This window comes from Carassius gibelio, chromosome B13, assembly GCF_023724105.1.
Source record: "Carassius gibelio isolate Cgi1373 ecotype wild population from Czech Republic chromosome B13, carGib1.2-hapl.c, whole genome shotgun sequence".
NCBI lineage: Eukaryota > Metazoa > Chordata > Actinopteri > Cypriniformes > Cyprinidae > Carassius > Carassius gibelio.
The window spans coordinates 29,315,883-29,329,182 of record NC_068408.1 but is presented as its reverse complement, the minus strand read 5'-3'; positions in this window follow the sequence as shown (position 1 = coordinate 29,329,182).

Here is a 13,300-nt window from a genome sequence, read left to right as displayed (position 1 = left end):
CAGTGCAAATCTTGCCAAACTGATAGATGCTTATGCCATATGAAATACAATGATTTCTGCAATGCTGTAAGACAGTTTTTAATGTGTTAGAAGTTATATGCACAAAAACTTATGTTAGGACTTCAATGATCAAGATTGTCAGTTTACAGCTTTCTGAGTCCAGTAATGCTGAAATAGTGCTTCTGTTCAAATGAAGTGAAATCTAGCCCAAATCTGCTCAAAAGCTTTTCTCTCTATTAGAGAAAGCTGTTTCATTCAGTATTCAGTGCAAATCTTGCCAAACTGAAACATGCTTATGTCTTATGAAATAAAATGTTTTCTGCAATGCTGTAAGACAGTTTTTAATGTGTTAGAAGTTATATACACAAAAACTAATGTTAGGACTGCAATGATCAAGATTGTCAGTTTACAGCTTTCTGAGTCCAGTAATGTTGAAATAGTGTTTCTGTTCAAATGAAGTGAAATCAAGCCCAAATCTGCTCAAAAGCTTGTCTCTCTAATAGAGAATGCGGTTTCATTCAGTATTCAGTGCAAATCTTGCCAAACTGATAGATGCTTATGCCATATGAAATACAATGATTTCTGCAATGCTGTAAGACAGTTTTTAATGTGTTAGAAGTTATATGCACAAAAACTTATGTTAGGACTTCAATGATCAAGATTGTCAATTTACAGCTTTCTGAGTCCAGTAATGCTGAAATAGTGCTTCTGTTCAAATGAAGTGAAATCTAGCCCAAATCTGCTCAAAAGCTTGTCTCTCTATTAGAGAAAGCTGTTTCATTCAATATTCAGTGCAAATCTTGCCAAACTGAAACATGCTTATGTCTTATGAAATAAAATGTTTTCTGCAATGCTGTAAGACAGTTTTTAATGTGTTAGAAGTTATATGCACAAAAACTAATGTTAGGACTTCAATGATCAAGATTGTCAGTTTACAGCTTTCTGAGTCCAGTAATGCTGAAATAGTGTTTCTGTTCAAATGAAGTGAAATCAAGCCCAAATCTGCTCAAAAGCTTGTCTCTCTAATAGAGAATGCGGTTTCATTCAGTATTCAGTGCAAATCTTGCCAAACTGAAACATGCTTATGTCTTATGAAATAAAATGTTTTCTGCAATGCTGTAAGACAGTTTTTAATGTGTTAGAAGTTATATACACAAAAACTAATGTTAGGACTGCAATGATCAAGATTGTCAGTTTACAGCTTTCTGAGTCCAGTAATGTTGAAATAGTGTTTCTGTTCAAATGAAGTGAAATCAAGCCCAAATCTGCTCAAAAGCTTTTCTCTCTATTAGAGAAAGCTGTTTCATTCAATATTCAGTGCAAATCTTGCCAAACTGAAACAAGCTTATGCCTTATGAAGTACAATGTTTTCTGCAATGCTGTAAGACAGTTTTTAATGTGTTAGAAGTTATATACACAAAAACTAATGTTAGGACTGCAATGATCAAGATTGTCAGTTTACAGCTTTCTGAGTCCAGTAATGTTGAAATAGTGTTTCTGTTCAAATGAAGTGAAATCAAGCCCAAATCTGCTCAAAAGCTTTTCTCTCTAATAGAGAATGCGGTTTCATTCAGTATTCAGTGCAAATCTTGCCAAACTGAAACATGCTTATGTCTTATGAAATAAAATATTTTCTGCAATGCTGTAAGACAGTTTTTAATGTGTTAGAAGTTATATGCACAAAAACTAATGTTAGGACTTCAATGATCAAGATTGTCAGTTTACAGCTTTCTGTGTCCAGTAATGCTGAAATAGTGTTTTTGTTCAAATGAAGTGAACTCAAGCCCAAATCTGCTCAAAAGCTTTTCTCTCTATTAGATAAAGCTGTTTCATTCAGTATTCAGTGCAAATCTTGCCAAACTGAAACATGCTTATGTCTTATAAAATAAAATGTTTTCTGCAATGCTGTAAGACAGTTTTTAATGTGTTAGAAGTTATATGCACAAAAACTAATGTTAGGACTTCAATGATCAAGATTGTCAGTTTACAGCTTTCTGTGTCCAGTAATGCTGAAATATTGCTTTTGTTCAAATGAAGTGAACTCAAGCCCAAATCTGCTCAAAAGCTTTTCTCTCTATTAGAGAAAGCTGTTTCATTCAGTATTCAGTGCAAATCTTGCCAAACTGAAACATGCTTATGTCTTATGAAATAAAATGTTTTCTGCAATGCTGTAAGACAGTTTTTAATGTGTTAGAAGTTATATACACAAAAACTTATGTTAGGACTTCAATGATCAAGATTGTCAGTTTACAGCTTTCTGAGTCCAGTAATGCTGAAATAGTGTTTCTGTTGAAATGAAGTGAAATCAAGCCCAAATCTGCTCAAAAGCTTTTCTCTCTATTAGATAAAGCTGTTTCATTCAGTATTCAGTGCAAATCTTGCCAAACTGAAACAAGCTTATGCCTTATGAAGTACAATGTTTTCTGCAATGCTGTAAGACAGTTTTTAATGTGTTAGAAGTTATATGCACAAAAACTAATGTTAGGACTGCAATGATCAAGATTGTCAGTTTACAGCTTTCTGAGTCCAGTAATGTTGAAATAGTGTTTCTGTTCAAATGAAGTGAAATCAAGCCCAAATCTGCTCAAAAGCTTTTCTCTCTATTAGAGAAAGCTGTTTCATTCAGTATTCAGTGCAAATCTTGCCAAACTGAAACATGCTTATGTCTTATGAAATAAAATGTTTTCTGCAATGCTGTAAGACAGTTTTTAATGTGTTAGAAGTTATATACACAAAAACTAATGTTAGGACTGCAATGATCAAGATTGTCAGTTTACAGCTTTCTGAGTCCAGTAATGTTGAAATAGTGTTTCTGTTCAAATGAAGTGAAATCAAGCCCAAATCTGCTCAAAAGCTTTTCTCTCTATTAGATAAAGCTGTTTCATTCAGTATTCAGTGCAAATCTTGCCAAACTGAAACATGCTTATGTCTTATGAAATAAAATGTTTTCTGCAATGCTGTAAGACAGTTTTTAATGTGTTAGAAGTTATATGCACAAAAACTAATGTTAGGACTTCAATGATCAAGATTGTCAGTTTACAGCTTTCTGTGTCCAGTAATGCTGAAATATTGTTTTTGTTCAAATGAAGTGAACTCAAGCCCAAATCTGCTCAAAAGCTTTTCTCTCTATTAGAGAAAGCTGTTTCATTCAGTATTCAGTGCAAATCTTGCCAAACTGAAACATGCTTATGTCTTATGAAATAAAATGTTTTCTGCAATGCTGTAAGACAGTTTTTAATGTGTTAGAAGTTATATGCACAAAAACTAATGTTAGGACTTCAATGATCAAGATTGTCAGTTTACAGCTTTCTGAGTCCAGTAATGCTGAAATAGTGTTTCTGTTGAAATGAAGTGAAATCAAGCCCAAATCTGCTCAAAAGCTTTTCTCTCTATTAGATAAAGCTGTTTCATTCAGTATTCAGTGCTAATCTTGCCAAACTGAAACAAGCTTATGTCTTATGAAATAAAATGTTTTCTGCAATGCTGTAAGACAGTTTTTAATGTGTTAGAAGTTATATACACAAAAACTTATGTTAGGACTTCAATGATCAAGATTGTCAGTTTACAGCTTTCTGAGTAATGCTGAAATAGTGTTTCTGTTGAAATGAAGTGAAATCAAGCCCAAATCTGCTCAAAAGCTTTTCTCACTATTAGATAAAGCTGTTTCATTCAGTATTCAGTGCAAATCTTGCCAAACTGAAACAAGCTTATGCCTTATGAAGTACAATGTTTTCTGCAATGCTGTAAGACAGTTTTTAATGTGTTAGAAGTTATATGCACAAAAACTAATGTTAGGACGTCAATGATCAAGATTGTCAGTTTACAGCTTTCTGAGTCCAGTAATGTTGAAATAGTGTTTCTGTTCAAATGAAGTGAAATCAAGCCCAAATCTGCTCAAAAGCTTTTCTCTCTATTAGATAAAGCTGTTTCATTCAGTATTCAGTGCAAATCTTGCCAAACTGAAACAAGCTTATGCCTTATGAAGTACAATGTTTTCTGCAATGCTGTAAGACAGTTTTTAATGTGTTAGAAGTTATATGCACAAAAACTAATGTTAGGACTGCAATGATCAAGATTGTCAGTTTACAGCTTTCTGAGTCCAGTAATGCTGAAATAGTGTTTCTGTTGAAATGAAGTGAAATCAAGCCCAAATCTGCTCAAAAGCTTTTCTCTCTATTAGATAAAGCTGTTTCATTCAGTATTCAGTGCAAATCTTGCCAAACTGAAACAAGCTTATGTCTTATGAAATAAAATGTTTTCTGCAACGCTGTAAGACAGTTTTTAATGTGTTAGAAGTTATATACACAAAAACTTATGTTAGGACTTCAATGATCAAGATTGTCAGTTTACAGCTTTCTGAGTCCAGTAATGCTGAAATAGTGTTTCTGTTCAAATGAAGTGAAATCAAGCCCAAATCTGCTCAAAAGCTTTTCTCTCTATTAGAGAAAGCTGTTTCATTCAGTATTCAGTGCAAATCTTGCCAAACTGAAACATGCTTATGTCTTATGAAATAAAATGTTTTCTGCAATGCTGTAAGACAGTTTTTAATGTGTTAGAAGTTATATACACAAAAACTAATGTTAGGACTGCAATGATCAAGATTGTCAGTTTACAGCTTTCTGAGTCCAGTAATGTTGAAATAGTGTTTCTGTTCAAATGAAGTGAAATCAAGCCCAAATCTGCTCAAAAGCTTGTCTCTCTAATAGAGAATGCGGTTTCATTCAGTATTCAGTGCAAATCTTGCCAAACTGATAGATGCTTATGCCACATGAAATACAATGATTTCTGCAATGCTGTAAGACAGTTTTTAATGTGTTAGAAGTTATATGCACAAAAACTTATGTTAGGACTTCAATGATCAAGATTGTCAATTTACAGCTTTCTGAGTCCAGTAATGCTGAAATAGTGCTTCTGTTCAAATGAAGTGAAATCTAGCCCAAATCTGCTCAAAAGCTTGTCTCTCTATTAGAGAAAGCTGTTTCATTCAATATTCAGTGCAAATCTTGCCAAACTGAAACATGCTTATGTCTTATGAAATAAAATGTTTTCTGCAATGCTGTAAGACAGTTTTTAATGTGTTAGAAGTTATATGCACAAAAACTAATGTTAGGACTTCAATGATCAAGATTGTCAGTTTACAGCTTTCTGAGTCCAGTAATGCTGAAATAGTCTTTCTGTTCAAATGAAGTGAAATCAAGCCCAAATCTGCTCAAAAGCTTGTCTCTCTAATAGAGAATGCGGTTTCATTCAGTATTCAGTGCAAATCTTGCCAAACTGAAACATGCTTATGTCTTATGAAATAAAATGTTTTCTGCAATGCTGTAAGACAGTTTTTAATGTGTTAGAAGTTATATACACAAAAACTAATGTTAGGACTGCAATGATCAAGATTGTCAGTTTACAGCTTTCTGAGTCCAGTAATGTTGAAATAGTGTTTCTGTTCAAATGAAGTGAAATCAAGCCCAAATCTGCTCAAAAGCTTGTCTCTCTAATAGAGAATGCGGTTTCATTCAGTATTCAGTGCAAATCTTGCCAAACTGATAGATGCTTATGCCATATGAAATACAATGATTTCTGCAATGCTGTAAGACAGTTTTTAATGTGTTAGAAGTTATATACACAAAAACTAATGTTAGGACTGCAATGATCAAGATTGTCAGTTTACAGCTTTCTGAGTCCAGTAATGCTGAAATAGTGCTTCTGTTCAAATGAAGTGAAATCTAGCCCAAATCTGCTCAAAAGCTTTTCTCTCTATTAGAGAAAGCTGTTTCATTCAGTATTCAGTGCAAATCTTGCCAAACTGAAACATGCTTATGTCTTATGAAATAAAATGTTTTCTGCAATGCTGTAAGACAGTTTTTAATGTGTTAGAAGTTATATACACAAAAACTAATGTTAGGACTGCAATGATCAAGATTGTCAGTTTACAGCTTTCTGAGTCCAGTAATGTTGAAATAGTGTTTCTGTTCAAATGAAGTGAAATCAAGCCCAAATCTGCTCAAAAGCTTGTCTCTCTAATAGAGAATGCGGTTTCATTCAGTATTCAGTGCAAATCTTGCCAAACTGATAGATGCTTATGCCATATGAAATACAATGATTTCTGCAATGCTGTAAGACAGTTTTTAATGTGTTAGAAGTTATATGCACAAAAACTTATGTTAGGACTTCAATGATCAAGATTGTCAATTTACAGCTTTCTGAGTCCAGTAATGCTGAAATAGTGCTTCTGTTCAAATGAAGTGAAATCTAGCCCAAATCTGCTCAAAAGCTTGTCTCTCTATTAGAGAAAGCTGTTTCATTCAATATTCAGTGCAAATCTTGCCAAACTGAAACATGCTTATGTCTTATGAAATAAAATGTTTTCTGCAATGCTGTAAGACAGTTTTTAATGTGTTAGAAGTTATATGCACAAAAACTAATGTTAGGACTTCAATGATCAAGATTGTCAGTTTACAGCTTTCTGAGTCCAGTAATGCTGAAATAGTGTTTCTGTTCAAATGAAGTGAAATCAAGCCCAAATCTGCTCAAAAGCTTGTCTCTCTAATAGAGAATGCGGTTTCATTCAGTATTCAGTGCAAATCTTGCCAAACTGAAACATGCTTATGTCTTATGAAATAAAATGTTTTCTGCAATGCTGTAAGACAGTTTTTAATGTGTTAGAAGTTATTTGCACAAAATCTAATGTTAGGACTGCAATGATCAAGATTGTCAGTTTACAGCTTTCTGAGTCCAGTAATGTTGAAATAGTGTTTCTGTTCAAATGAAGTGAAATCAAGCCCAAATCTGCTCAAAAGCTTGTCTCTCTAATAGAGAATGCGGTTTCATTCAGTATTCAGTGCAAATCTTGCCAAACTGATAGATGCTTATGCCATATGAAATACAATGATTTCTGCAATGCTGTAAGACAGTTTTTAATGTGTTAGAAGTTATATGCACAAAAACTTATGTTAGGACTTCAATGATCAAGATTGTCAGTATACAGCTTTCTGAGTCCAGTAATGCTGAAATAGTGTTTCTGTTGAAATGAAGTGAAATCAAGCCCAAATCTGCTCAAAAGCTTTTCTCTCTATTAGATAAAGCTGTTTCATTCAGTATTCAGTGCAAATCTTGCCAAACTGAAACAAGCTTATATCTTATGAAATAAAATGTTTCCTGCAATGCTGTAAGACAGTTTTTAATGTGTTAGAAGTTATATACACAAAAACTTATGTTAGGACTTCAATGATCAAGATTGTCAGTTTACAGCTTTCTGAGTCCAGTAATGCTGAAATAGTGTTTCTGTTCAAATGAAGTGAAATCAAGCCCAAATCTGCTCAAAAGCTTTTCTCTCTATTAGAGAAAGCTGTTTCATTCAGTATTCAGTGCAAATCTTGCCAAACTGAAACATGCTTATGTCTTATGAAATAAAATGTTTTCTGCAATGCTGTAAGACAGTTTTTAATGTGTTAGAAGTTATATGCACAAAAACTAATGTTAGGACTGCAATGATCAAGATTGTCAGTTTACAGCTTTCTGAGTCCAGTAATGTTGAAATAGTGTTTCTGTTCAAATGAAGTGAAATCAAGCCCAAATCTGCTCAAAAGCTTTTCTCTCTATTAGAGAAAGCTGTTTCATTCAATATTCAGTGCAAATCTTGCCAAACTGAAACAAGCTTATGCCTTATGAAGTACAATGTTTTCTGCAATGCTGTAAGACAGTTTTAATGTGTTAGAAGTTATATGCACAAAAACTAATGTTAGGACTGCAATGATCAAGATTGTCAGTTTACAGCTTTCTGAGTCCAGTAATGTTGAAATAGTGTTTCTGTTCAAATGAAGTGAAATCAAGCCCAAATCTGCTCAAAAGCTTTTCTCTCTATTAGAGAAAGCTGTTTCATTCAGTATTCAGTGCAAATCTTGCCAAACTGAAACATGCTTATGTCTTATGAAATAAAATGTTTTCTGCAATGCTGTAAGACAGTTTTTAATGTGTTAGAAGTTATATACACAAAAACTAATGTTAGGACTGCAATGATCAAGATTGTCAGTTTACAGCTTTCTGAGTCCAGTAATGTTGAAATAGTGTTTCTGTTCAAATGAAGTGAAATCAAGCCCAAATCTGCTCAAAAGCTTTTCTCTCTAATAGAGAATGCGGTTTCATTCAGTATTCAGTGCAAATCTTGCCAAACTGAAACATGCTTATGTCTTATGAAATAAAATGTTTTCTGCAATGCTGTAAGACAGTTTTTAATGTGTTAGAAGTTATATGCACAAAAACTAATGTTAGGACTTCAATGATCAAGATTGTCAGTTTACAGCTTTCTGTGTCCAGTAATGCTGAAATAGTGTTTTTGTTCAAATGAAGTGAACTCAAGCCCAAATCTGCTCAAAAGCTTTTCTCTCTATTAGAGAAAGCTGTTTCATTCTGTATTCAGTGCAAATCTTGCCAAACTGAAACATGCTTATGTCTTATGAAATAAAATGTTTTCTGCAATGCTGTAAGACAGTTTTTAATGTGTTAGAAGTTATATACACAAAAACTAATGTTAGGACTGCAATGATCAAGATTGTCAGTTTACAGCTTTCTGAGTCCAGTAATGTTGAAATAGTGTTTCTGTTCAAATGAAGTGAAATCAAGCCCAAATCTGCTCAAAAGCTTTTCTCTCTATTAGAGAAAGCTGTTTCATTCAGTATTCAGTGCTAATCTTGCCAAACTGAAACAAGCTTATGTCTTATGAAATAAAATGTTTTCTGCAATGCTGTAAGACAGTTCCTCTTCAGGAACTCGAGCTGCGTCAAAAGCGCTTTGGGGAACGCGCCCAGCGTGCGCGACTCTGAATATCGTGTGAAATCAGACCAATGGAAGAGCGTGACGTCACCGGCGGAGTGACGTAAGCGACCAGGAAGCTATAAAAGCACGTGCCACGCAGCTGGCGTCAGCTTCGCGTCTCTCAGCAAGCGCTCTGTGTGTGATTGTCAAACTGTTTGTCTGTGAGTCTTATTTACTGTTGTCTGTCCAGTTTAAGAGCTCCTAGACAATGCCCAAAAGCAAGGCGAAAGTTAAGCATTCTGGCGATTCCAAATCGCGTTTTAGGCTGTGTGTTCCTCCCTGCCCGAGATATATAACGGGTGGGGATACACACAACCTTTGCGTGGTTTGCCTGGGTTCGAAGCACGCCGAGTCGGCTCTCGAGGGGGCCGACTGCCCGCACTGTTTGCGGATGTCGGTGCGTATGCTTCGTTCCCGGAGGGCCCTCTTCGAGGAGGGGGCCTTCGCCAGCGTTCCCCGCGGTGCTGGTCCCGCTTCTGCTGAGGCAGAACGGCGGCTGCACTCGTGGGGTTCGCAAGTGGATCTGGTGGAGGGAATGGAGACGGGCCAGTCCCTATCTCCTTCCACTTCTGCCAGATCCGGCACCCAATCCCTAGAGTCGGAAGCACGCTCAGCGGTTCCTTCCACTCAGGGAGAGGGGTCGACGCTTCGCCTCTCTTCCTCCGAGGAGGAAGTTGATGTGGAGTCGCTCGACAGGGATTCGCCACCCCACTCGCCGCAGTATGAGGAGCTCTTGGAGGTGGTTACTCGCGCGGTGGCCAAGTTAAATATCGATTGGCCCACCGAGAAAGCAGCTGAACCGCAGAGAAGCAAGCTTGATGAACGCTTCCTGCGCGCGAGTCAGCCACCTCCCAGCCGGGGCCTGCCATTCTTTCCCGACCTGCACGATGAGATCTCCAGGTCGTGGAAACGCCCATTCTCGGCCCGCCTCTACATCCCCTCGTCAGACTACTATGGGAACGTAGTGGGGATGGGAGAGCGCGGTTATAGAGCGATGCCCCGGGTGGAACAGACGCTCGCGAGCTATCTGTCCCCCGGTGCGGCGTCGTCTCTAAAGGCCCCGGCATTGCCCTCAAAGCCACTAAGAACAACTTCGGCTTTGGTGGGCAAAGGGTATGCGGCAGCAGGTCAGGCTGGTGCGTGTCTGCACACCATGGCGGTGTTACAGGCGTACCAAGCCGATCTGCTCAAGGAGCTAGATGAGGGAGAGGAGATCAAGTCCCATGATATCTCAGAGCTAAGAAGGACCGCTGATCTCTCCCTCCGCGCCACCAAGGAGACTGCTCGAGCGATTGGGCGGTCCATGGCAGCTATGGTGGCCGCGGAGAGGCACTTATGGTTGACCCTGTCCGATATGAAAGAGCGGGACAGGGTCTGCCTCATGGACGCCCCGATCCAGCCGACTGGCCTGTTCGGCGACGCAGTCAATTCTGTCGTCGACAGGTTTCAGGAGGCCCGCAAGCAAGCGGCGGCGTTCCATAAGTTCCTCCCTCGTCGCTCCCTCGGGGCATCTGGGCGGGAGATGCCCCAGCCGCTCCCTAGCTCCTTGTACCGCGAGGCTCAGAAGCAGAGCGTCGCCTCTCGTGCTCCTCCGCGTCGGGAACGAGAGTCTCGACGACGCTCTCGGCCGAGGACTTCCCAGCCCAAACAAGATCTCAGGGCGGTTATTGAAGCTAAGAAGTCCTCGGCCAAGAAACCCTGACGCCATCAACCCAGGGTTTCAGAGGGCAGCCTCTGCCCCTGCAGTGGTGGCTCAGGACCAAGGGATTTTGGCCTTCTTAGCAGGTGTATCCATGCTGGACATCTGCAACGCTGCGGGATGGTCCACGCCCTCCACGTTTGTCAGATTCTATGGCCTAGACATGCCAGTCACTCCAGGCGCTTCAGTCCTCCTGACCTAAGCTGTGCTCTTCGGATACACACTAGGCAGGGGTTTGGTAGTCTGGCGGCGTTGGTACTCGTTCCCCAAAGCGCTTTTGACGCAGCTCGAGTTCCTGAAGAGGAACGTCTCTAGGTTACGTATGTAACCCTAGTTCCTCGAGGGAACGAGACGCTGCGTCTCGGAGCCATACCCCCCGGCACCCCTGCCGGCACTTGCTGGTACTCGAAGCTGACGCCAGCTGCGTGGCACGTGCTTTTATAGCTTCCTGGTCGCTTACGTCACTCCGCCGGTGAGGTCACGCTCTTCCATTGGTCTGATTTCACACGATATTCAGAGTCGTGCACGCTGGGCGCGTTCCCCAAAGCGCTTTTGACGCAGCGTCTCATTCCCTCGAGGAACTAGGGTTACATACGTAACCTAGAGACGTTTTTAATGTGTTAGAAGTTATATACACAAAAACTTATGTTAGGACTTCAATGATCAAGATTGTCAGTTTACAGCTTTCTGAGTCCAGTAATACTGAAATAGTGTTTCTGTTCAAATGAAGTGAAATCAAGCCCAAATCTGCTCAAAAGCTTTTCTCTCTATTAGAGGAAGCGGTAACACTTTAGAATAAGGTTCCATTAGTTAATGTTAGTTCATGTATTAATCAACATGAACAAACAATGAATAATACATTTATTACTGTATTTATTAATCTTCGTTAATGTTAGTTAATGAAAATACAGTTATTCATTGTTAGTTCATGGTAATTCACAGTGCATTAACTAATGTTAACAAGCACAACTTTTGATTTAAATAATGCATTAGTAAATGTTGAAATTAATATGAACTAAGACTTATAAATGCTGTAGAAGGATTGTTCTTGCTTAGTTCATGTTAATTAATACATTAACTAACATTAACTAATGGAACCTTATTCTAAAGTGTTACCGAGGAAGCTGTTTCATTCAGTATTCAGTGCAAATCTTGCCAAACTGAAACATGCTTATGTCTTATGAAATAAAATGTTTTCTGCAATGCTGTAAGACAGTTTTTAATGTGTTAGAAGTTATATACACAAAAACTAATGTTAGGACTGCAATGATCAAGATTGTCAGTTTACAGCTTTCTGAGTCCAGTAATGTTGAAATAGTGTTTCTGTTCAAATGAAGTGAAATCAAGCCCAAATCTGCTCAAAAGCTTTTCTCTCTATTAGAGAAAGCTGTTTCATTCAATATTCAGTGCAAATCTTGCCAAACTGAAACAAGCTTATGCCTTATGAAGTACAATGTTTTCTGCAATGCTGTAAGACAGTTTTTAATGTGTTAGAAGTTATATACACAAAAACTAATGTTAGGACTGCAATGATCAAGATTGTCAGTTTACAGCTTTCTGAGTCCAGTAATGTTGAAATAGTGTTTCTGTTCAAATGAAGTGAAATCAAGCCCAAATCTGCTCAAAAGCTTTTCTCTCTATTAGAGAAAGCTGTTTCATTCAATATTCAGTGCAAATCTTGCCAAACTGAAACAAGCTTATGCCTTATGAAGTACAATGTTTTCTGCAATGCTGTAAGACAGTTTTTAATGTGTTAGAAGTTATATGCACAAAAACTAATGTTAGGACTGCAATGATCAAGATTGTCAGTTTACAGCTTTCTGAGTCCAGTAATGTTGAAATAGTGTTTCTGTTCAAATGAAGTGAAATCAAGCCCAAATCTGCTCAAAAGCTTTTCTCTCTATTAGAGAAAGCTGTTTCATTCAGTATTCAGTGCAAATCTTGCCAAACTGAAACATGCTTATGTCTTATGAAATAAAATGTTTTCTGCAATGCTGTAAGACAGTTTTTAATGTGTTAGAAGTTATATACACAAAAACTTATGTTAGGACTTCAATGATCAAGATTGTCAGTTTACAGCTTTCTGAGTCCAGTAATACTGAAATAGTGTTTCTGTTCAAATGAAGTGAAATCAAGCCCAAATCTGCTCAAAAGCTTTTCTCTCTATTAGAGGAAGCGGTAACACTTTAGAATAAGGTTCCATTAGTTAATGTTAGTTCATGTATTAATCAACATGAACAAACAATGAATAATACATTTATTACTGTATTTATTAATCTTCGTTAATGTTAGTTAATGAAAATACAGTTATTCATTGTTAGTTCATGGTAATTCACAGTGCATTAACTAATGTTAACAAGCACAACTTTTGATTTAAATAATGCATTAGTAAATGTTGAAATTAATATGAACTAAGACTTATAAATGCTGTAGAAGGATTGTTCTTGCTTAGTTCATGTTAATTAATACATTAACTAACATTAACTAATGGAACCTTATTCTAAAGTGTTACCGAGGAAGCTGTTTCATTCAGTATTCAGTGCAAATCTTGCCAAACTGAAACATGCTTATGTCTTATGAAATAAAATGATTTCTGCAATGCTGTAAGACAGTTTTTAATGTGTTAGAAGTTATATGCACAAAAACTTATGTTAGGACTTCAATGATCAAGATTGTCAGTTTACAGCTTTCTGAGTCCAGTAATGCTGAAATAGTGCTTCTGTTCAAATGAAGTGAAATCTAGCCCAAATCTGCTCAAAAGCTTGTCTCTCTATTAGATAAAGCTGTTTCATT